Genomic DNA, 26,294 nt, shown 5'->3' with positions numbered 1-26,294 from the left:
TCACAGTGAACTATCAACCTTTTACACAGATAGGATTCCAGCATGGTTCAGAATTATCCACTGGAAAATATTTCAGTAGGTTCTCTCTCAGGCTGCAGAGGCACTGATGTTTCTGAGTTGTGGACATGCTGACCACAGGTCATCTTTTAGGCCCATGCAAACCATGCCATTTGTTACATTGATATTTCACAAAAATATAATTGGAATAGTAGGGGTGTTTACATAATCATTGGGTTTGGGACAGGTTAAGTACCTTTCCCATACACAAGTCATCCTTTCTTCCAAGTGCCCCACCACAGAAACACCCTAATTTAGCAAACATGGAATTGGGACTACATGTTGTTTGCAAACATTCATTTTCAATACTGAAAGCCTTCACTTTTTATCAAATGTAGCTTTACATATACATATGAAATAAATGGTTGAATTTAAGAAATGGCATTCTACAGTAGAACAATGGTCTACTCAACTTCATTTATTTTTCCAGCAGTGGCATGTTGTTAAGTGGGAAACCTAAAGAACGAATGAGAGAAAAAGAGAAAGTAGTGAACTGCCACCTATTATCTATTTGTTGCAATAAGAAATTAATTACATACTGATCAGTGTACTTATCATCATGGATGGATATATTTGAATTCTATATTTATATTGCACCTTTATTTTCCATTCTTCAGTTCCATTCTTCCATTTTTGTGTCTATCTGCATATTTTTTTCCCCTTTAAAAGTCTGCATGAAAATTCAACTTATTTCAGGCATTACACAGTCACTGGGTTGGGCTCCATTCTGTTCTGGTGACAAAGGCAGAGGCAAAAAGCTGTTCAGAAAGGGGGTGGCTCTTGATCAGTTTCTTGCTCCTGCCTCTACGAAGCAGTCATCTCGCTGTTCACTCCTGCATTTCCTACTCCTAACAATGAATTCAACCCTTTCCATCTTTCTTACTCTCCTTATAAATTCTGTTGCCTTATGGTAGCTCCCTTCCTCCTGGAAAGGCTGCTCCCACTCTTTTTCCACCCTGATTTCTACTTTTGCTTGGCGCCTCTTTTTGCATTAATATTTTTAACAAAACTAAACATTTTCTTTCTACTACTTTTCTTCCCCTCCTTGACTGATTTTCGGCAGGCAGGGATCTGTATTCAGCCCCCACAAGGCTATTTCTTTCTTCCCGCCAAACGATTGCTGAAGTCCACTGTCTTTTGGCCCCATGCTCCTGACCTTTATATAGCAGCCACTGCACCCTCCTTTCAGGCACATGTATTGAGCACTCTCTTCTGTCGTCTTGCTCTCCTCTCCATTGATATCACTGGAACAGCAAAGCCTGGTATTGGTTGTGGCCACAGCCTCTGCTCTTCCACTCCTTCAAGCATTGGTAAATGGAAAGGGGGAAATGTGGATCCTGCCTTAGAGGCTGCAGCACTGCAGCAAGAAGCCCAGTGCAAATAAATGCAGGCTAGAGGCACACACCTTTTGTGAGACCTGGTAAAACGCACCCCAGCTCTTCCCATACCCTAGCAAGAGGCCAGCTGGCTATTCACCCCAAGCAGAACACAGGATCCCCTCTGGGCGATGGGGGATTCAGATCGCCCTTCCTCCCAAATGGCAACCATAATTTTGCAGTCACATTTCCTCCAATAAATTCATTTTTAATTCATTTTATTTAAATATTCAAATTTTACAAGCAATTTCCCTCATTTATTTCTTCTATTTTATTTTTACTGATACATGCATGTTTGCACACACTTCAGTGCATGATTTTTGTATGCATCACAACATGTGGAAAATTGCAAATTTCACAGGTTAGCTGTGCAGGGGTATTTGTTAAGAAAGTGCAAGTTAGGTAGCTTTGCATGTGAACAGAACACATTTATCCCCCATAAATAATTCCCTGCCCCTGCTCTGTGTAGTTTGTAAAATAGCACAGAGGAAGGGTTAAACATCCAGTGCAGGTCCTATGACTGCATTTCAGATTGCAAGGTTTTAAAACATACCAGATTATTCATAAAATGGAGGGTGGTAATTTTCAGGTATCCTTCAAATAACATGTTCATGACTACAAGCTTTTAATAATCATTTTGAAATGCTTGTTACCAGAGCTTTTAATTAAAACTCTTTTCCTTTCAGATTTCCCCTCAGATGCATGCATATCTATGTATCTGTTTCTATATCTGTTGTTCCCCACTCCCTCGAATCAGCTATCTCTAACCCATTTGGGAGTCTAGCATGATTCCGACTCAGCCACTTAGAATAATTTCACTATATTCCCATCCTCTTCAAGTTGTAGAAAGCACATTTTCTTTTCTATCCAGACATGTTATCTGTGTCTTGAACAGGCATCAGTCCTCAGCTCTCCTTGAGTGCAGGTTGCTGACCGTGCTATTGCACATATCTCTGTCCAAGTGGTGTGCTTGCCTCTGATCTGCAGTCCATCCTCCATGGATCACAGAGTTTCAGACTGTATCACGGATGCCTTTGAAGGCACCAGCAGCTTGGGTGGCTTCTTCTCTCCTTTCCTCTAATTATATATTCTCCCACTGCAGTAACTGCTGGATGCTGCATCCATGTCTCCTGAATCAATTGACTTGTAGACTACTGTAGGGTTCCCTACATCGTCTGTCTGCCCTAATTCTCTATTTGCCCCTAAGGGATACAGCTCATGCTGCTTTTTTCATAACAATTGTCTGTTCCCCTCCCAATATTGCACAGTAGGATATCAGTAGTATCCAGACAGACAAATTATGAAAGATTCTTAGCCACATATGCATTGTTACTCAATATATTCTGGAGAAGTGTTCTGAAACGCAGGTTTTGATATCCATGTCAGAACAAAATTACAATATAAGAAATGAATCAAAACTGCTGTATACCCTGCTATATTGTCTCCTAACTTGTTTAGACTTCTAAGAATGTAAATCAGGGAATTGTGTGCTGCAATGTGCATCATAGGAACTGCATCCCAACTATGTGTTTGCGGCCTCACTTGTGAGAATGGATTTTAATTTCAAAACTAGTTTTTCATTCTTCTCCAGCGGAAAAATCTTAAAAACAGAAATCCATCTGTGTTGGTGGCCATCACTGCATCTTGTATGAGCAAATTCCACAGTTTTAACTGTGCATTGTGTGAAGGAGGACTTTCTTTTGGCTGTCCTGAATCTTCCAAGATGGTTCATTAGGTGCCTCAGAGTTTTACTGTAATAAGAGAGGGAGGGAAACGTCTTTCTCCATACTGTGCATAATTTTATGCTCCTCTACCCTCCCCTCCCCTCTCATTTTCTTTAAACTAAAAGGCCCCAAATGTTGAGGAGAGTCTTGGGCACAGTGGCCATGCTGTGACTGTCCCTTCAATAAGGCTCCAGTCTTCTGCACTTCAGTCAAACCAACCAAGATAGGAGTAGAACAAGGAACAGCTACCAACAGCTAAGACTAATGAGGAGCTCTTGGAGTTCCTGAGGTTAAGCAGCCTAGAGACAGCACTCAGAGGGAGTTGACTGATTGACAAGCAAAAGAAAAACAGCAGGTCGAAGAAGCTTGTAGCTCTCCTACAGCTATCTCTGTCTCCAGGAAGGGACATGGAGTCTTGGGAAAAGGCATCACCTGCCACCTTGTCTTTTGGGGAAGGGGGGAGAAGCAACTGGGGAATCACCCCACTGGCTGTGACCCTTGGGCTCAGAAGACTGCCAACCAGAAGGCAGCTGGACTCCTCAGGTCTCAGAGCCTGCAGAAGGGTGCTGCTGGGAGCCCACTCAGAAGTCCAACCCACCAGGATTGCTGGGACCACACTAAACAGAGAGCATTTACAGCAGCCATGTCAGTGGAGAACCGCAGTAAAGTACAAGTACAGGCATAAGGCCTTGTTTTTGTGACCCTGTGTGTGGGGATTAGGACCGGAATTGCCTGGGAGAAAGGAGTGGGAACTTGTAACAAGGGCTAAAATGTCAATTAAGTCAAAATTTTTGATTGCTTCTTCATTGTGATGGCAGTTGGGCCTATTCCCCATGAAATGCATGGATCAAGGGACAGTCTGTCTGCCAGTTCCCCAGGAGGGTCTTACAGTTGTAACCTTTCCTCATAGGGAGTTTCTCCAACACCTTGATCACTTGGGTTGCCCTTTTCTGAACCCTTTCCAGCTCTACAACTTCCTTTTTTGGGGTTAGATGACCAGAACAGTATACAGTATTCCAAGTGTAGTCATGCCACATGACTGTATAACAACATGATGATGTTGGCAGTTTTATATTCAATCCCTTTCCTAATGATCCTTCGCATGGTATTTACCCATTTCACATCTGAGCTGATATCTTCATTGAGCCATGATCCCGAGGTTCTGTTCCTGGTTGGTCACCAACAATTCAGGCCTCTTGAACTTATATGTGAAACACTCTCTCCCTCCCCCCCCCTCTCTCTATATATATATTTGCCCCATTGTGCACCATTCTACACTTACTTACATTGAATCAGCTCTGCTATTTTACTGCTGATTTGCCAATCCCTTTTTGATCTAACCAAAGTTTTAAAGTTTCTAGAGTTTCTGAAGCTTCCCGATGAATTTTTGACTAAGCCTTGTTGCTGAAGTCTGCCAGTGTTATCATTTTTCATTCTCATTTCAGCTCTTCCATGTCTTAATACACGAGAAGAACAAGAAGTAAATAAAAGTAGATATTACAGAGACTTTTTTCTTTTATTGACCTTTAGTTCCTAATAAGGAGGCTGGCCCGCTTAGCACTCTGCAGAGGGTGCTGCTTCAGTTGGAGTGATTTCCAGCCTTTTATCTATATTTGATAGAAAAGAGACATAGGACTTAAATTAGAGGATTAATTGGAAACCTCTTAGGTGCACTTGGTTTCTGGATGTCTGGATCGGAGTCCTTGTTTTGAAAGGTCAATTACTTATTCAGTTATCTTTGGTGCTGTGCAGAGGTAAAAGCAACATTTCCTGTTTATTTACTTCTTAGCCCCCCTTTCATTAAATAGAATGCTGGATTATGAGCATAAAATCATATTCAATAGCTTGTCTGTTAATCTTTGGTAAAAACATTGACATTTAGAAAAATAATCACAGTCAAGTAATATAGAATTAATAGTGTTTTGTACTATTTTTGTTCCTAAACAGTCCTGCTTCATTCTGCTAAATTGCACATTTAATTGGTAATGATTTTGATTATATTCTGTTCTTGGGAAATGAGTGACTGAGAAAAAAAATGGTTGGCATTAACTAAGATCTTTTCACCTCTTGATTAATCATTTCAAACTGACTGAAAAATATGTTCCTTTGGTTATAGCTCCGAATGAGCATGTAAAAGAATTAAGTGCTCTTAGCTGAGTATTCTGTTGACAATGAAATACTACCTTTCTCTATCTTTTAGCCCTAATTGACAGTCAACTTATCAAAGGGCCAATAAATGAGTTATCTAAGGCAGTGTTTCCCAACCTTGTGCCTGCAGCTGTTTTTGAAATACAACTCCCATCATCCCTGACTAGCAAGACCAGTGGCAAGGGATGATGGGAATTGTAGTCCAAAAACAGCTAGAGGCACAAGGTTGGGAAACACTGATCTAAGGCATCACACTCCTTTTCTTACCACTGAGGTGGCCCAATAGTGATCATTTTGAAATGGCCCTTAATATAAAGCAGATGGGGAACTGCAACAAATGGAGTGCTACTCATCCATCCATCCCAATCCATCCCACCATTTTTCTCACTACCCAACTCTGTCGGCATCCCGTGCCCAATGAAGATGCCCAGTCTCATTCAAACGTTTACCCCCACCCATTTTAGCTTTGCCCCCCATTTTGGATTTTTTTCTGGTTGGTTGGGGTGGGCATGCTTGTAAATTTTCGTTAAAGAGCATTTTATAATTCTCAAAGCCAGGCAAATACGACTTATGCATCAATCAAAAAATAGAGTTTTAGACTCTCTGGGCAGGATTCACCTAACAAGCCCCATCAGCAGAAGTCCAGCAAAAGGACTTCTGCTTACATAAGGGGGGTTTCCTCCTTTCCTCCTGCTTGCACCCCCCAAAATTGTATCGTGGAGGGGGAGGGTTACAAGAACCCCAGAACAGTGCACAGGAGGAGAGGAGCTGAAATGCTTGTGCAGACAGAACAATTGAAAATGTATGACGTTGAATACCACCCACTTTCTCCCAAATGCTATGCCAACACATTTTATAGCTTAAAACAGATAGTAACACCTAGGGTGGAAGAAAATCAGCACAGAAAGGGTACTGTGATGTCTAATTACTAAGGCGATAATGCAATCAATGGGAAGTAAATCAAATACAGTTTAGAATACTATTAAAATGCCTATTTACATTTTAGTTTAAAGAGAACTTCAGTAATTACATTTCAAGTGGGAATGTTTTAACCGTCACTTGTACCCAAAATGGCTTGTGTTACCACTCAATTAAAAAATAGAGCAATGTTTAAAGTCTTTGATCAACTTAGTTGATAACCGTGTGTTGTGATTTGTGCATTTAGTCAAATATGTCTTCAGATAAAGGGTGCTGAATGAGAAGACCGTAAAGGGAAGGAGCTATAGTGAAATAGGTAGTCTCTTATTAATTAATTAATTAATTAATTAATTTTGCTTCCACAGTTTACTTCCCCTTCCATTTTTGGCACAGTGCTTTCATTGTTACCAGGACAATATCATTTTACAGTTCTAGAGGTAAAAGTAAATGTTCTATGGCATCACATAGCCATATTTGTATTGGTGATATATGATATATTTGTACATACAGTATTTGTAGTGGTGATATATGGACTTTTGGCTGGGTTTTCCCCATCTATTTTTATTTTAATGACCATCCTTCTACTTGTCCGTCTTCACTCCCAAAAAGCACTTAAAAAAATAAATTGGAGTTTTCTGTATCTAATTCACACTTTATTACATACTAAACCTCCTCCAAGAGTTCTCACCTACCACGGAATGTGTTTTATGAAAGTACATTCAAAATTCTGTCATTACCAAACTGTACAAAAAACCTATTTGTTTGAATCTTCTTTGCATCTAAAATCAATCTTTTGAACATTGACATAAAATCCTACCCAAAAGCACATAAAAAGAAAAGATTCTCAAAAAGAGATTGCTATGTATATAATGGAGCAAACAGAATGTATATGCCAAGTATATCACATGCAAGCTCTTATCACATGCAAAGCACGGGACATATGGATAATAATGGTAAAACTGTTCCTAAATTGTGTTTCTGGCTGGGTCCTAGAAGAGAAGAGGCCCAAAGGCGTGATCTAGGGTGAGACCCTGAGTGGGAGGAAGTTTGCTTTTTAGATGTGCCCCCTGAGTGGGAAGCCGGGGAAAGCATAGTTACAGCCAAGTGGAATGCATACCCTGTTTGTTATTAGTCCTTAGATTGCGATCTTTAGGATGCTGTCAGGATGTGTTTGAGTGGGCATGTGGCAGGGAGTTAGTTGTCTTCTCAACATAGCCAAGCATGTATTTTTTAATAACGCAGAAGAGCTCTTGAGTTTTGGTGTCATTTTCTCCTCTGCTGTTACAGAGCGTTATTGCCAGGCTTGGTGTAGTGTTATCACTTGAAGACTTAACACTTACTATGGAGAATAGTAAGCTTACATCAGCAGAGGATGGAAGGGATTTTTTGTTTCCTAATGTTGCCTCCTTGTTGTTCTCTTACCCCGCATGATAAAAGAAGTTGGGGGAGGAAGCAAGAGTGAGTAACACAACAATCAAAAGGTTTTAGAGGTGATGGGATGGTCTAGTGTTGAATTTTAGCTGTGATTTTGAAAGCAGGATTTAGGAGTTGATGTGGTCTGAGAACTTGATAGGAAGGAACTTACTGGTGAGTCTATGAAGGAACTTTAGGCCCTTCCATGTATTCCCCCTCCCCACAATTTTGGCAGGGAGGAAGCATAATCCAGACTATACCAAGTTTATCTGACTGTTTATTTTATTCATTTAATTAATTAATTTGTATATGCTGTCAGGAGGTTGTTGCTGCTGTTGTTTTTTTACAAGGCACAGTTACACATCTGGAAGTGTAACTATAAGGCCAAAACAGAAGAAAGCACTTTTTTAAAAAAGCAGCAAATGTCAAACAAATTAATGGTACTTTGTGTCAAAGAAATAAATTATGCAGTCTCCAAAGCTGGTAGGAAAATAATAACATTTATGCCTGTACTTGCCTGTGGATGGATTTGTGTTATCAAAACCTGCCTATGTATTTACAAGAGAATTAGTTGAAATTGCATATTGCAACTGTCAAGCCCTGGAACAGTTGAACTGGAATTATTTGTTGTCCCCTGGAGTTGCTTCAGTTATGCTGGTGTAATATCATGCTGAGAGTTATATGAAAATGAATTTTAATTTCTAATAAGGTAACCATATGTTTATGAGTTATGCTGTAATAAAGTGTCATAAATAATTATTGTTCCAAGCAAATTCAACCTTGCAGTCATCAGTTCTTATGTTTAACAGCTCACTTGTGAAACAGATTGCAACCATCACGGTATGATTTATCTTCTGAAAATACTCAGATTTGCAATAAAAATACACTTGAGCTATGCAGTCTTTCCCCCCTCATTCAGTAAATGTACCTGAGCTTTAGAATTTATGTGCTGCCATGGGTAGTTGGATGTCCTGAAGATCTACCATTACTTTGCATGTGTTAATAATTAGCATGTAGAAATTTATCTCTTGTTTGGTGCTAGGTGAATGAATATATTAATCTAGTCCCCATTAAAGTCAAGTGAAGCCTTGGCATTGACTTTCGTATTTTATGACCTAATTCTAACGCTATCTGTAGTAGGAAATAAATGTTGAGGATAGGTTATAACTGTGGTGCCAGTGCATCAGAATTTATGGTAATTGTGAGCATTGTGGACTATGGACAGAAACACTAGTATGGCGTCTAGAAGAGTATCTAGATTTGTTTGATTAACAAATAAGTTATCTCCCCATCTATTCCACAGAATAAGCTGCTTTTTTAAAACAGTTTCACTTTGTTTGTATTTAAAATAAATGTAGGTGAAATTGTTCATTTTGCAGCTAGACAGCTAAGAATCCTGTAGCAATTTAAAGAGCAGCAAATCTACTGTGGCACAAGCTTTCATTAGGTGGATGCTTCAGGAATTCAGGGGGTCCACATTCCCGAGAAAACTCATCTGACCAGCTCTCGAATCAAGTTGCAGATTGGAACAGGGTCGTGCTCTGGAATCTGCAGACCTCTGAATTCTAAGATGTGTCCTGAGGACTGTCTTTAAATAAGTGAAAAAAAACAGTAGGCATGTTGTGTGATCTAAGGGACCCATGAACACACCTCTGTGGATTTTTAAAAGAAAGTTAGGATGGATTCTCCTACCTTTATGTAGCCTTCATTTGCTTACAACCACATCAACCATCTCCAGCACCAAGGCTTCATGGTCAGATAAAGCCTTGCCTTTTCAGACCCACAGAATACTATGTTTGGTGTCCAGGCTTGTGTCCAAGCCTCTTGACCCTCAGTGAGGGTTAATCTGCTGGGAAGTAGCATAGATTCAGTTCTTGATTCTACTTTGAATTAACTTAAACGGAATGCTCATTTTGATATTTTATTATATTAAGTGGGAAAACAAGGAAATAGTTATCCAAGTGCTATGTCAGAGATAATGATGATTGTTATGATCCACTGTTTTACTGGTTCTTGAGATTGTGAATAATACATTTTTGTATGGGGAGGGGTAGGTGTTCTGTTTACGTTGTTGTTGTTGTTGTTGTTGTTGTGCACTCTGTGAAAGTATGTAACAATAAAGAACAGGTAATAAATATGTTAAATAAGTTTACACACATAGCAGAATAAAAGCAACAGTAGAAGACTAAACAAAAAGTGAGAAGGTGTAAGGTGGATAAAGAGTAATGTTTGTAACAGTGAAAAGTTAAAGCTGAGGGCCTGAATAGAATCGCTGAGAGAATGTGTATAGAGTGAAAGAGAATAATGATGTTTTCACACACAAAGCTCAAAGCACTTTTTGCTTCAATGGGTTTATAACACCAATGTAAAATCAATACTAGCCAGAATGCTCATTTCCATTACAAATACCTGTTCTGCATTAACCATGATTAGACATTCACATAAATAAGGGAAGGAAGATTAAAAGGCAATTTAAACTTCATGTGTGAAAGTGCCCTAAGAGGAAGTCACAAAGGGACAATAATATTCCTATTGGAATAATAGGACATGAACTAGGGAGTGATTCTTTTATTGGGACTTATATATTCAAATTTAGGACAGGAGGGTGTTAATAGTAGGGTGCATGGGTGTATGGTGTGTGTGTGTGTGTGTGTGTGTGTGTGTGTGTGTGTGTGTGTGTGTTTGTATGACTAGAACCAAACTTGCTTAGCTTCAGACTTTGTGTGGCTTCATGTTTACCTTGGCTGAACAAAATGTTATAGGCCACACATGAAAGAGATTGGAAAAAAAGTGACAAAGGGCTTGTCCACACCAGAATAAAGTGGACCCCATTCCAGAACTGTCACAGACCTTTCCCCCTTTAAATGTTTTTATTTATATATTCTGCCCACTTTGGACTTTCTAATGATTTAAAACTCCACATTTAAAGGAGGAAAGGTCAAGGACAATACAGTGGTACCTTGGGTTAAGTACTTAATTCATTCCGGAGGTCTGTACTTAACCTGAAACTGTTTTTAACCTGAAGCACCACTTTAGCTAATGGGGCCTCCTGCTGCTGCCGTGCCGCCAGAGCCTGATTTCTGTTCTTATCCTGAAGCAAAGTTCTTAACCTGAAGCACTATTTCTGGGTTAGCGGAGTCTGTAACCTGAAGCGTATGTAACCTGAAGCGTATGTAACCCGAGGTACCACTGTACTGGGATAGGGAGGACATCATGCATATGTCCCTACATTAATGGGGAAATAGGCTGGTGAGAATTCACATTTTGCTTTGTTGTGAACAAGCCGAGAGAGACAGAGAGAGAGAGAGAGAGAGAGAGAGAGAAAGAGAGAGAGAGAATCACTTTTGTCAGGGACTTAATTTCTTTATGCCCCTATGTTTTCCTAACTGTACAACGTGATAAAGTCTTTGGCATAATCACTCTTCCACTTCCTGTATAAACTTAATTGAAATAATAATTTTGCAGTAATACATCCTTGATAGGTGATAGCTTATAAGTGTGAACAGTAGGTTAGGTCCTGTAGTACAGCAAAATCCATACAGTATTAATTGGTTCTGAGCACAACAAATATATATTTTCAAAATTCTTTTAAAAGCTTGAGAATGGAAATGTCAACACAATGCAGCATTGCTTCAAGTTGTCCTTCTCTTTCATTATAGTATCAAAGTTGCAGCTGCTAGTCCACCACCTGTTTGCAGAGGACATTGTTACCCCAGAGTGCATTGCTAATTGCATTTCACAGCATGAAAGGTCATTCCTTATAAAATGCTAACGTTTTGTGGCTGTTTAAATTGACAAGGTAATATACAGCATAAGGTAACACTGTAAAGCAATCACAAACTGTGAGCTAGTGTGCATTCTTCCCTTCCTGAAAGCTCGGGGTTTGCGAAGGTTACCTTTGGCAAGATCTGAAAAGAAGAAAGGTCTGATAAGTGAGGGAAAATATGGAAGTTGTAGGATACAGTTTAGTAAATGCAAATATAGAGAACAAAAATATAGGCCTAGTAGAAGATAGGCAGAATTTTTTACCTCACAGTTATATTTTTCTAGTTTGAACTTAAGAAAACATTAAGCTAAACACATGATTATGGTGATGAATTTAGATATTAATACGCTTTAACTGCTGTTGCTGCAGTCCTGTGCACAATTACCCACATATTCGTCCCACTAACTTAAGTAGGATTTATATACTGCTGTGTTGGTGATGGCAAAAAATACGTTGATGGCAGCATCCCCCACACTCATAACCACCCCTGAACTGTGAACTCTTCAGTTAATCACCACCTTTGAAACAAATGTTGGTTATTTCTGTATGTTTAAGACTGATGTGTGTTTTCAGATTGGGGAAAGGTGCCAATGTAGCAACCTCCGTAGTCTGCAGCCCTTGATGCACTTTCTTGGAAATAATCCCGCTGCTGAAGTGTAGGATTGGTGTGCTGGACTGTAAAGTAGAATAGAGTCCAACCAGTTACATACATCCAACATGAAGATGAGAGATGTGTTGTAAAGAGGAAAACCTGGAGGGCTTTGTGATATGGTTGGATGTGGTAGATGATGCCTTGCTGATTGCAAAGAATGATTTGCGTAGATTGCCATCACTTTCCCCTTCTAAATGAAACTGCTGAATCTGGGCATGGCTAAAGAAAGCTTCGCATTGAGCAGTGCTGCAACTGTAATCAGCAATAAAGTTCTAGCTACACACAGAGTAACGACAGACATCATTTTATGCTCCATTTTGAATTATTACTATTACTATTTTTATTACTCAATTTACATCCTGCCCTTCCTCTGGAAGGAACTGAGGGCAGCATGACTTTAAGATATTCACAACATTCAGAAATTAAGATATTCACAATATTCACAAATATGTCATATTTATATTTGTTGACTGATAGGCATGATTAACTGCATGCCCAGGCACTGTGACCTGCCATCCCATACCGTGTATGGAAATGAATGACCACTTGTGACAGCATACTTTTTTGTGGCTCAAATTAGGCATCAACTTTATTGATTACAAATGTGTTTTTGGGATTAGGCATCTGCTAATCCAACCAACCCATCTGCTGGTTAATTCACCAATGGGTTGAACCAGTGGTGAGGGAATCTTATGACATATATCAAATATATTTGTCTGAGTGCCCCCATCTGGGGGCAGAAGCACCTCCTCCAGGATCCCTTTAATGGGATACCCCATTCCCTTGGAAGGGCAGACAAAGGCTTACAACCTCCCATCCGACCCTGACTAAAGCTTTTACCCAATACCTTATTCGCTATCCAAGCCAACCCAAATACCTGCTCGCTGCCAAATCACTCACATCTGCAGCCAACACTTTAGCCCAACCACAATATCTTTCAATCAGACATCATTCCCTGATGCTGAGAACTGGATGTCACCCAGAGGGTCTCTTTATCAAACGTGATTTCAGGGTGCTGAATCTCCCAGCCACCTTACTGCTCCACCCTCTGCCTCATAGTCTGATTACTTTCTTTCTTGCCCAGTTGATATGAGCTGGGTCAAGGATGTCATACCACTGCCTTGGTAGCAGAGGATGGTTCCAATCGATCAACCTCTGAGTTATGGGTCCAGTGCACACCCCAATTGTGCTTGCCCCTTGGTCCAGCTGCTATTGGCCAATCTGCAGTGGACCAAATTCAAAAGTTCCCAAGCTGGTGGGACAGGTTGTTAGTAGCTCCCATCATTTAGGGAATCCAACTGGCGGGATCTCGCCGTGCCACAAAACCACATAACCACTGAAGGTAAGTGGAATTACTACCTTTGTTCCTGCTCATGTACTGCTTTCATACCTTACAGCTACTGTTCATTGCTTTTGGTGATTTATTCATAGGATCATAGGAAGCTGCTGTATACTGAGTCAAACATTGGACCATTATTTATTTATTTGCATTATGACATCTTTTTGTTGTACACTGCCTTGAAGGCCCCCTGTTTTGGTGGGTAGAAGGCAGCCTATAAAATTTTGATAAAAAGAATGTTTGGCTTATGTTCTTCCCTTTTACAAGTGTCTGATTTTCACTTCATTTCCTACTCTGCATAGATAGTTTTTATCTGCTCCTGTAGTGCCCCCACACTTTTGCAACCCTGAGGTTAAAAGCTCTCTTATGTCTCATTAATTTGCAATGATGTTTCAATTTTTAACACTAACTGTGCTCCTCTGATTAAATCATCACGTTTCCACTGTATTTTCATAACAAGAACATAATTTAATTAATAGTAATAGATGATTCCTGTGATAGGTGTTCTGAAACTACCAAAAATGGAATTTACATGCTTTGAGTTGCATGCAGTATTCATTCCTGAACATACTACTTACTATAACCCTCTAGATAATTAAAAATAAATTCAGGTTTGTCAGGATTTTGAAGATCACTGTTTTGGACATTCTGGCATAAGTTTTCAACTGACGTATAACCTCAAAGTGAACTGAAGTGGGTGAAATACAACCTAGAAATATACATCTCAGGCTCGTTAGTTTATGATCGCTACCAACTGCCTGGACTTGGTGGTGGCCTGGATGAAGGCCAAGGAACTGACCTGGTAAGGTGGAGATGATGGTGATATCAACAACAACAGCAACTATCATTGTTATTGTACCCTGCCCATCTGACTAGGTTGCCTCAGATGCTTTGGGTGGCTTCCAACAGAATATACAAAAACACAGCAGAACGTCACACATTAAAAGCTTTCCAATACTGGGCTGCCTTCAGATGTCTACAGAAGATCATATAATTATTTATCTCTTCGACATCTGATGGGATGGCATTCCACAGCACAGGCATTACTACTGTGAAGGCCCTTCATCTGGTTCCCTGTAACTTCTCGCAATGAAGGAACCATTAGAAGCCCCTTGGAGCTGGACTTCAGTGTCTGGGCTGAATGATAGGGGCTGAAACACTCCTTCAGGTATACAGGATCAAAGCCATTAAGGGCACTGTGCTCGGAAACATTGTGGAAGTGGAGATGCTCTTGGATCTATCTTTGACACTAGAAGCCCTGGTGACCTCAGTGACCAGGAGTGTGTTTTATCACCATTTAGCTGGCTGACTAAGTTCAAGGTTCTGGGTTTGGACCAGGATACCTGAGATATTTTCTCATCCATTATATATCCAACAAATCACTACACTCTGCAGGTGAGGGCCTTCTGCAGATGTCATCTTACCAGAAGGTCCATTAATTATTGGGCATTTAGTTTTGTGTACCAACCCTTTGGAATCTCCTCCCCTGAATATTAGACAGGTGCACTCTCTGTTGCCTTTTCAGCATCTACTGAAAACCTTCCTTTTCCAACAAGTCATTTAGGAAGAGATCTTTCCCAGTCTGCATATGTATCCAAATTGTTTTTAAGATTATGTTTTTTGTTTTATTGCTTTATTTCCTGTTGTTTAATACCCTAGGGTTTTTTGGAAGGAAGAATGGGGTATAATTTTAATAAATAATAAACAATTGTGTGATCTGCTTCTATTGATGTTCACTCTTACAACATTTTAGTTGCTGTGGATGAAAAACTATACATACTGTGTACATTTCAGGTTGAATTGTATAATTTCAACAAAAACATTTGCATGTCTGTAAGAATAAGAACAAAGACTCTATTATTCTACCTGTATTAATATTTTCTAGCTGTTGAGGTTATGTTTGCATGGGTATCTTTTATCAAACACTTAATATGCCAAGGGAGAGAGATTTCTTTTATTTATGCAATTCATAAACAACAAAATCAATTTGAGAATGCAACAACTTGTAAAGCTATGATGTGCCAGTTCTAGTGACACATTCCTTCACAAAGCTAAATAACATGTGACAAATTTATAGTGTTCTGAGTGTAACAGATGTATCAGATTGCAAAAGCAGTTGGAATAAAAGTTATTGCCAGCCCTAGGCTTTAGGGATTTTAAAATGGAGACATCTTATTCCCTGTCCTGTGCATCTCCTTGGAATTTGGCGCAACAAAACTGAGCATAGTTTTGTACTAACTGTATAGAGGAGTAGCATCAGATATAAGATTCTGGTGCTTTTCATTACTACATGTGATAGTATTATTCTGATGGATGTCTGAAGCCAAAGGAGAGGCAGAATCAAATTTTATAAAACAGAATAAAGTGTAGTGTCTGCTTTCCATTATGTTCTGTTTTGTAACATTTTAGATAGTGTGGCAGAAATTTTACCTGCTTTGGTTCTCCTTCAATCTGATTTTTTTAGCTTAAGGAGAATTCCCAGTATGTTTGTTAGTACAGAAATGAATGACTTTCTCCCCTGTATTATTTGTTCTTAATTTTGTCAAACTCTTAACATATCCATTTTTCTGTTAATCCAAATAGATTAGATAGATAGATAGAGGTATAGATATATAGTTTTAATTCTAGCAATGATTAATGAACCTGGGCCATGTTTTTAGCTTTTGTTATTTTTATCTGTAAGCTGCCTTGAGTCTGTTTCAGGGAAACTGGCAGAGGCAGGGAATAATAATAAGATTAATAATAATAATAATAATAATAATGCCTTTTTCAAGTAGGCACCTGTGTGTTTTAAATCTCTGAAAAATAATGTTATCTTTCTGATCAGTGGTTTGATCAGGACACATGGGAATAATTTAAAGCAAGCAACTTCCATCCAAAAATACAAATCCTGTTAGAGGACCATGCCACAGCAAGTCAGTGCCTGCACATACCACTAAACCAACATTTCCAGGTTTAATAAAGCAAGATATGTGAGTTGTACGCAATTGCAGCCAGCCCCATTCTTGCCATTTTGCTCCTCCCTTCATGCAAGCTGCAAAATAAACCACAATCCAGCACTTAGTTTCATATTACCATTGAAACTATTGTTAAGGACTTCACAATAAGGCTTGGTTATAAAAAAATTGCTTAAAGGTTGAAAGAGTTTGACATACTTATCTTGATAAAAGAATGGGAATATGTTGATAATTTTCACGATTTGAAAAGTGGAACTGTGGTTCAACTCTTTTCACAGAGGTTAGGACAAAGTAGCAGAGGAGTTAAACCACAAAAGGAAATTTATATGTTTAAAAGTTCATCACAGGGGCAGACTGCCCAGCAACTGCCTTTCCGTGTAGTGGATGAACCTTCCTTGGGGTCTAAAACTGGGTAAACATAAACATTTTAGTTACAGGTCACTTCTATCCAAAACCAGAATAATGGAAGAAATGGCTCAACATTCTTATTTTGTAACTCTGGAGACCACATAGAGGGATTTTGTGCATTTATAAATGTTTTTATTGTACCAGCACATTTGTGCAAACATTTAGAAAGAGATATGGGTCTGCCCAGTGCTTTTTGTGATTGTACTCACTGGTACAGAGTACCATCACTTCTGTTTTTGCTACACAAGACAGCCATTTTGTGCTGGCCTATCATACTTTTATCAAGATATGACTACCAGCACCTCTTTTTTTTAAAAAAAACAAAACAAAAAAGCACTGAGCCCACCCAACTATCACTATCACATTTAAATTTCCAATTTCCCCATTTTTTTGCACAACAGCATTTTGCTCCCATTTAAAGAATCTGATAAACAAATGTGATGGCATTAATCTTCAAAGTTTAGACATATCCAGAGGTGTAGAATTACATCTTGTCAGACTGAAAGGTTAGCTGGCAGGAATGCCATCTTGCTTTTCTGACCTAATAATTCTTGCAATTTTGTTGTGGGTGTTACCCAGTTCCAATAATGCACTTTCAAGGTCATTCCGCTTCAGTGGTGGTAAGAAAATGTGATTTTCTAGAGAGCTTTACAATCGTCTTCAATTAAAATGCTTCATAAATAGCAGCTGCATATGTTCTCAATCCTTGATATAATGCTTTGAGATACAAATATGAGCTTTTCTTTCTTTCTTTCTTTCTTTCTTTCTTTCTTTCTTTCTTTCTCACAATCACAGTCCCTCTATGCAAAACATTTGCCAATTTCCCTTCATATCTTCATTTTGATTACTGTGTCTGTCTCATTCATCTTTGTCATTTTTGCCCTCCAGGCTTTAACAGAGAGATTGCAATTGGGTGCCTTCATTGTATTTATTGCTGAAACAGGGGTATAAGGCATGAATATGCAACTGCATCTGCAAATGTAAGGACAACCTGAACATTTGTAAATGTAGTCTCTTAATTCACATATTGAGAAATCACACAGTTTTACAACCCAGTTCTAATGATATGGATGGCAACAGTGCACAGAGTGTCTTAAACTACAGGCATATCCTATCTGCACAGTGCAGAGCAAGTTGGCTAGTTGCAATTCCCTTATTATCAGCAATGGTGTGGATGGTGTTCTTAGTTGTGTGGTGAGTAAAACATGACTTTAACATAGCATGTTATATTCAGTATGTTCATTCCACATCTGCAGCTCTTTCTGTTCAGTGTAACAACTTTGAATGATTTGACTATGCTGTATCCAGCAGTAGTGCAATAAGCCATTCAGTTGTGAAGGCAGCCCTGTTTAGGGAAGTATTTTGATATTTAATGCTGTATTGTTTTTAACACTTGATTGGAAGCCGCCCAGAGTGGCTGGGGAAACTCAGCCAGATGGGCGGGGTATAAATAAATAAATTATTATTATTATTATTATTATTATTATTATTATTATTATTATTAATTTGTGACCAGAACTCTCTTACACTAAAGTGATGACCAGGTGAATATTCAGTCATGCTGCAGTGTAGAAATTTTTGAAGTTGTGCTGTCACTGAGCAGTAGAAACAATTTCTAAAACTTAGCCAAATGCCTAATCTGTGGTTGTGCTTAGATTAAATATGAGTAATAGTCATTTTTCCTCTTATGTTACCAATGAAACAATATAAAGCATTGGTGAACGTGGGAGGGGGCATTCAAAATGAATAATTTCTGTTTAAATTAAAATTTAGAAAAATTGGTCATGGGATGCAACTTTATGGGTGAAATGGTCAAGGAGAATGAGTCTGATGCGGTATCTGAGGATGCTAAAGAATGCGTGGAAATAGAAGAAGTTTTCAAACTTGTTTTTGTCTTTCACAGATGTTTTAAGCAGATGTGGAACTGTGTAGAAAGCAAGTTCTCCCCCCCCCCATATCTTAAACCAAGAGGAAAAACGTATTACAGCTTTTTCAGAAATTGTTGTTAACTTTCACCTTGTCTGCAGTTGCACAGACCCAAAGAATCCCTTAAGGCCCTTGAACTATGCACTCAAGGAAGTAAAAACATCAGTGAAAAATGTGGAGTTACCTTATGCATTCCTAACACCATCTGCCAACAAGACAAATGAAGAAAAGCACACAGTGCTCCTTCAGGCCTTGTTACTTTGGTGATTTTAAAAGTGAGCTTAAGGGAGATGTTAAAGATTGCACCTTTTCTGACTATCCTTCTTTAGATAACCTTTGAAAACCATTGGAATCTGTCTACAGTCATTTGGAGTAAGACTACTTGTTACTGTGGCAATGCATTCTCGCCTCCATTTGGTTTGGGGGCACTGATGATACCTCAGATTCTGAAGGTCAGGCTCGCCACAATGTTATGCAGCTTACGTTAACCTGTTACCCTTTAGGTAACTTTATTTGCTTCTTGGTTTTGCAGCCTCTCCAGCTGAATCAATGCTATTGTGAAAAGGTCAGCCACATTTTGAAGAGCCTTCACTTTGTAATGGAATGCAATGCAGAGTTTGCAAGCTTTATTTCACACAAGAATCAATTTGAAGCCCCTTACTGACGTGGATGTGTGGTTTTCCTCTAATGATTTTTCTGTTAATATCAAATTTGTGTGAACCACAGCACATCTTTTTTTTCTGATAAGGAACTCATTGCTTGACAACAGTATCCAAATTTACCCTTCTAAGTAATCAGCATGTTGTTTCATTTTGGTTTTGTTGTTGAGGTTATTCTGCATAAAAGGCCCATGCAGGAAGAAATGAATGAAATGGGCCTGTGTGAAGTTTTAGTGATTACAGACCTAAATATTTTCCTTGGGGGAAGGGGAAGTTGATTGGAGAGTATTTTTCTGTGCTCTGCTGCATCTAGGCTGACATACTAGGTATTCATTAATTATCATGGGATAATTCCTGAGGAGGGATAATGAATCACCCTCTTACAGTAAGTTTTCAAGTACACAGGAATTTGTGTGAAGGCAAACGGAATGGCTCTTCCATATTTTTTAAACAAAATTGATATGTAGGGTAAATTGTGCATGCTCATCATTTTATACGTGTTAAGGATAAATTTGATGGTGTCACCCTCTGATGCTTCTCTTTATTAGCCATAATGTTCTTTTCATATTCAGTTTAAAATTTTATTAACTTTTTTTGTAAAACATTTTTATTCAATTTTCCATTATAATAGATGTCATGAACCTGGGGGTCCCTAAGCTCTCTTTCATTTTGCAGTGTCGGAAATAGGCCCCTGCAGGGGGAGAAGTGCAGAACCAGGGGTAGTTAATCCAGGACACATGTGGGAAAGTGAGCTATATTCGAGCTGTGGGCCATATTTTAAGTGAATGTGTTTTGGAATGGGTTATGGGAATTTCACATAGCTTGCGAGGTATTTGGCTATTGTTTTTGTGAAGTTCTGTACCTCAGTCTTTCTTTCATTCATGCACTGTATGGATCCATGCATCCATGTTTTGTATTGAGTGTTTTTATCTGATTTTGGTATCAAAAGTGCTTTTGATTATTTTGAGATTTAAAGCGCTTAACATTGACTGAACAGTATCGTGTTGTTGTGCTTAGTGATAAATAAATGAAATTGCTTTTTTTTTTTGAAATTTCAAAGATCTAGCTGTGTAATTTGGAAATGTCACAGCATTCTCTCAGCTTTCATACTTGCCCAGGCTCTCCAGGCTTTCTGAGACTCAAAAATTGGTTGTCTGGCTTTTGTTTTTACTTGTGAGGTATTATTGCATTGTTTAATTTCTGACAGTTTATGTACTGAATCAAACTTACAGACATATGTATGTTCATCTACTAACTAGTCTGAGAGTTAGTGCTATCTTTGCCAGAAATACTTACATAGCTGTGTGAAATGCTTTGGCCAGAAGGCAAGCAAGTTATCATCTGTTAAGCCATTTGGTGCTTCAGGGGACAAACTGTGCTAACGCTGTTAGAACCACACTGAAGTCAGATGCTTGTATTTGATATTTTTGTTTAATGCTACACTTTTTAAACCTTGGGGGGTGTTTTGTTTTGCTGTGTGCCAGTTATATATCTCAGGCTATTTTTATGGCTTCTTTCCAATATGATCTTAATGAATATAAGGAGATACGGAACCACATTTCTGTGTAAGTAAATGTGCTGATTAACTGTGGAGGTATTTCTATTTATCAGCCGTGTGTGTGTGTGTGTATATGTGTGTGTGTGTGTGTGTGTGTGTGTGTGTGTGTATCCCTCAACAGACAAGATATACAACCTCCCAACCAACATACATTAAAATCCCCATTTTCTAAACCATAGCTGTGTAAAGTTCTATTTCTTATTAATTCACAGCTTATTCTGCTATGGTATAGCATATTCTGTTTTTTTTTATTATTAATTTGCAGACTATTCCATTATTGTAACTGCAAGAAAATAGCACTTCCTTTTAGTGAATCACTGATCTGATTGTTTTGCATGTGTTTCGCTACACTGTTTGTATAAATAAATTTGCACTTGCACAAAGTACACACAATGTACTATTTGTATTTATATCAGTATGAGTGCACATAAAACTGGAGTTAATTTTAGCCTTGTTATTTGCATCAGTTGTATCCTTCATATATTTTATTTTGGAAGCACTGCACACTGAAAAACATTCTACTTAATTTAATGATCTTACTTAAGTCTTGGTTATTTTGTTCATACTCTAGAAAATGAATTTAAATAGGTAAATGTGTGAGGTGCACTAAAAACAGGAGCTGAAACTGGAACATATTTATGAATAGTACTCATGATGGCTTTTAAGATGTCATTGCTAATAGTGAGATGTTAAGGTACCACTACTCTGGCAAGTGGAAGCAGCATGCAATAGGCAAAGGTGTAGCATGCTGTGTTAAGTTATGTAAACCATCAACTTGCCCAGAGGTAAATCATACATGATTCTGTTTTCTTCTCACTGTGGCAAAATGTGTTTTGCAGGCAGCTGTTACCTCGGTAGAGTCCTGGACAGACTTCCACAATTTGACCCCATTAGTTTTATATGGCAGCCTGCCAGGAGCTTGGTTAATCTTCTGTTTCTGCTCTCTGCTTGGCCTGCAAATACAGCACGATTGTTAAAACTGGAACATCATCAACAACAATCCCAGTGGGCTGCTGTTTATTTAGTATCTCACAAATGGTGCAGACCAGGTTTTAGGCTTTTTTCTCTTCTTCCCATTTTTGGTTGCTCCATTATGAATGTTAATTGTTGGGACTTAGGCTGTGGCATTCTGGATCAGTGCAGCAGCAGGCTGCATTTATTTAAAATGACATAATCATTATTTTTTTGGGTCAGGATCTACCTCTCTTAACTGCCACAACATATTGGCTACACATAACAATGAACCAGCCTTTCTGATGTGGTTTATCGGGAATAAACAGTGTGCTAGTGCATACTGCTGAATTGTTCCTGCTTCACTCTTCCCCTGGTATGAGTGGAATAAACAAACCAGGAAAGCTGGCTACATCCAAACCAAGGATTATGGTTTCTTCTCCCTACCAAACTATGATCACTGGTTACTTTAACCAATGGTTTGTTGTTGGCTTAATTATTGCAGCTTGTTGGGCAGCAAAAACAACAACCCCATGACCTCTGATTGGATGTAATGGGAAACCAAGGGTCCCTAGTTTGTTTATCCTGCTTGTACCAAGGGAGAAACAAAACAAGAGTAATTGGTCAGTGTACACTAGCATGCTGCTGATTCCTGATAAACTACCACAAGCTGTCATGGTGTGGCAGAAAAGTAGAACTTTTTTCATTCCCCCTTATTCCCTCTTATTCCACTTTATTCCTTTCCATGCCATCTTTAATTATTTACTGTAGTTAACCTGAGATCTAAATAGCAAGTGGAATACCGTGGCCTCATTTGCTTCTCTAGGCCTTTACCTTCCCACCATTCTTAAAGGTTAGACGGCACTCCAGAATGGCATGTGATGGTTTGTGTGGATGTACTGTCCACACAAAGGACGCAGGTGGCGCTGTGGTCTAAACCACTGAGCCTAGGGCTTGCCAATCAGAAGGTTGGCGGTACAAATCCCTGCGATGGGGTGAGTTCCCGTTGCTCAGTCCCAGCTCCAACCTAGCAGTTCGAAAGCACACCAGTGCAAGTAGATAAATAGGTACCGCTCTGGCAGGAAGGTAAATGGCGTTTCCGTGGGCTGCTCTGGTTTCACCAGAAGTGGCTTAGTCATTCTGGCCACATGACCTGGAAAAACTGTCTGTGGACAAACATCTGCTCCCTCGGCCAGTAAAGCGAGATGAGCGGCGCAACCCCAGAGTCGTTCGCCACTGGACTTAACTGTCAGGGATCCTTTAACTTTACCTTTAATTTAAACACTTCATGTCAGTGGGCAGTATCCAACAAAGTGATTCTGGTAGTGCAACACTTTTTTGCTTGCACTATGGAACAAGAGTCCCATGGATTGCAAGAAGATCAAAGATATCCATTCTTAAGGAAATCAGTCCTGAGTGCTCACTGGAAGGACAGATCCTGAAGCTGAGGCTCTAATACTTTGGCCACCTCATGAGAAGAGAAGACTCCCTGGAAAAGACCCTGATGCTGGGAAAGATGGAGGGCACAAGGAGAAGGGGACGACAGAGGACAAGATGGTTGGACAGTGTTCTTGAAGCTACTAACATGAGTTTGACCAAACTGCAGGAGGTAGTGGAAGACAGGAGTGCTTGGTGTGCTGTGGTCCATGGGGTCACAAAGAGTTGGACACGACTAAACAACAACAACAATGGAACAAGACCTCCCTCTCCTCTTGGAGAGCACCCCACGCCTTTCCCAAATCTGCTTCAGAGAGTTGGGGGAAATCCCAGAACAGATTCAGGGACCATGCAGGGAGAGGATAGGGAAGGGAAGTTCTATTGCACAGCTGAAAGTCCTTGGATTAGCAGAGATACAATACTTGATTGGATACTGCCCATTATGAGTGATCTACCTTACAAAGTTGTTGTAAACTTCATTGGGATTTGTATGGAAGACCGTATAAAAATATTTTAAATAAATTAAATGGCAAGATGGGAATTTTACTGGCATCTACTAGAGTTGTCCAGTAATGAATTAATATTGCTTAAAGAGTTTAGATTAATTATGGATTAAATGTTCATTCTAATTCCTGTGCGTTCTAGTTTTAGGCCTTTTAATATTTAAATACTGTGGTTGACCTGCATGGCAGTGTGCAAGTTCAAGGAAGTAAGGATGATTTTAATATTAGCCTAAGATATAGCAGGGATTGGGGTGGGCGGGCGGGGGGAGAGATTACATGTGCTTGGATAGCAAGAAACCACACTGTTAATGTAAAACTGCAAAGTGTGTGAAAAAAGTTTGAATTTGAGAAGTAATAATTGTGAAGCAGAGAATTGCAAGAGAATCATGAGGCAGAATGTAAGCTGATGCCTATAAGGTAGGGGATATACTTAGCCTTTCTGAAAATAAGTCTGCGCATCTGCCTTTCTGCATATTTGTCACCTTTTAGTATGCCTTTGCCTATTGCTTTCAAACTTTGTTGTATTTTATATCAAAGTGTAGCTTGTAAGCTCTTCATGATGCCTGCTGTGTTGCTTCCTGTACTCTAAAAAGCAAAGTGTGTACCACATACATATGTGCTGTTCTGGAGGTTCAGCCAATTTGGGGGGCTTGGGGGGACGACAACAGAAAGTGTGAGGGAGCTCATTGCACAAGCAGAAGACCTTTCACAGTGCTCTTGCTCACAGGACTGTCAGGTGTGCGTGCAGGAGCCCTGTGACCAATAGGACTTTGCAGGTCTGGAGCCTTCCTAAGTTTGTTCTGAAGAGACAAAGCACGGCCTCACAGGTGAGGCCAATTGGTAACTCACAGCACCTGGTGGCAAGAGCTGGGAAGGGATATAAGGTCAGCATTTCCCTTCAGCTCTTTGTCATAGCAACATGCTTCCTGCCTTGCTGCGTTTGGCTTCTTGCTTCCTGATCCCTGCTTCTTGATCCTCGGACCCTTGACTCCTTGCTTCTTGATCCTCTGACCCTTGACTTCATGACTCCTTGCTTCCTGACCCTCGGACCCTTGGCTTCTTGACTCCCAGCTCTCTGACCCTCAGACTCTTGACTCCTGGCTTCTGGACACCCTGGCTTCTGGACCCCCATTCCCACTCTTGCCCCCGGTCCTGATGTCCTTCTGGGACTTTGATCGCCTGTGAACCGGATCGTGACAAAGGCACATTAGGTGAATACAACATTATGTATTTAGAAGACATCCAAAGCAATTGATGGTTTATGTTTCACATATGGCAGAGGGAAGGGCATTCCACAGTGTCGGGTCAGTGGCAGAAAATGGCTGTTTGGGGTTACCACTCTGAAATATTTTGTGGGGTGTGAAGCCATGTCTAAAGTTTTGCCTGATCTAAGTCATTGGTCTTCAGCTGGTGGGTCTTATCTGAGATGGGTTTCAACAGCAGTACTACCACTATGCAATTGTATGATATAAATTAAGAAATGGACTCCCAAATGCGTGTTTGGGTTAACAGTGGTTCTCTGGTCTGAAAAGGTTGAAGGCTACTCGATCTAAGTGATCTTAAAGATCCAAGTAGGTACAAAGGATCTTTCAGGTAAGTTGGGCCCAATTTGTTTATGGCTTTATACGGTGCTTTTTTTCTTTTAAAAAATAGGTTTAGGGGTACTCTCATTTTCCTACTCATATTGAAATACTGCCCCTCAGTGAGACCAAACTTAGATTCACAAAATGTTTAGGGGTATGCGTACCCCGAGGAAAAAAAGCACTGACTTTATATGTTAGCAACAAACCTTGAACATGGCCAGTAGCTGGCTGGTAGTCAGTGTGGGTCCTTCAGTGCATGTGCTGTACTCAACAACCTGGCCACAGCTACTGGCTACAGTTTCTGAAACAGTCTCAAGGAAAGTCCCACATAAAGTGCATTACAATAGTCAAATTATGAGGTTACCAATGCATGAATCATAGTGGCCAATCTATCTCTAACTAGAAAATAGCATAGTTGGCATATTAACATAAGCTGAAAAGATGTGTCCCTTGCCCTCCAGATTACATGGCACTTCAGGGACAAAGATGCATCTAAGAGCCAAACCCCAACCTAACCTATTTCTTCAGAGGGAGTGAAACCCTGTCCAGGCCTGATAAACTCCCCAACACATAGATTGTCTGTCTTATGGTTTAGTATGTTTGTTGACCTTCAGTTTGTTGGTCCTTATGAATCAGGCTAGGTTGGGAATTTCCAGCTTGGTGCATATAGTCTGTTTTCCTCCTTGTTGTGTTTTTGTGTGTGCCCTTAATACAGATGTGGATATCTGAGTGCAGAGCTATATTTTTCAGATCAGAAACTGAAGTCTGCAAAATGCATAAATTGTTGCATATATGTGTATTAATATGGTATAAAGGAGGCATGACATAGTATCTACAGTTGACTTTGTTAAAATGTATTATATTACCTGATAATTATAAAACATCATTAAAGGAACCTTCATGTACAAAAGTGAAAATA

At 39.5% G+C, this 26,294-nt stretch overlaps 1 protein-coding gene and 1 long non-coding RNA gene across 5 annotated transcripts in view; one reads left to right on the top strand and one right to left on the bottom strand.

Moving 5' to 3' along the window:
• The window catches only part of NELL1 (neural EGFL like 1), a 374,882-nt gene that overhangs the window by 159,022 nt on the left and 189,566 nt on the right, over positions 1-26,294 (top strand). The gene's annotated exons all lie outside the window — the stretch shown is intronic.
• LOC310752001 lies at positions 14,164-25,654 on the bottom strand. Its single transcript, XR_014542776.1, has 3 exons — positions 25,582-25,654; positions 15,174-15,224; positions 14,164-14,292 (listed from the first exon to the last, which is right to left on the bottom strand). It is a non-coding gene; the product is annotated as an uncharacterized lncRNA (long non-coding RNA).

Source organism: Podarcis filfolensis (assembly GCF_964270895.1).
Source record: "Podarcis filfolensis genome assembly, chromosome: 1".
NCBI lineage: Eukaryota > Metazoa > Chordata > Lepidosauria > Squamata > Lacertidae > Podarcis > Podarcis filfolensis.
The sequence above is the reverse complement of the archived record's forward strand: the minus strand, read 5'-3'. Positions and strand labels throughout refer to the sequence as shown.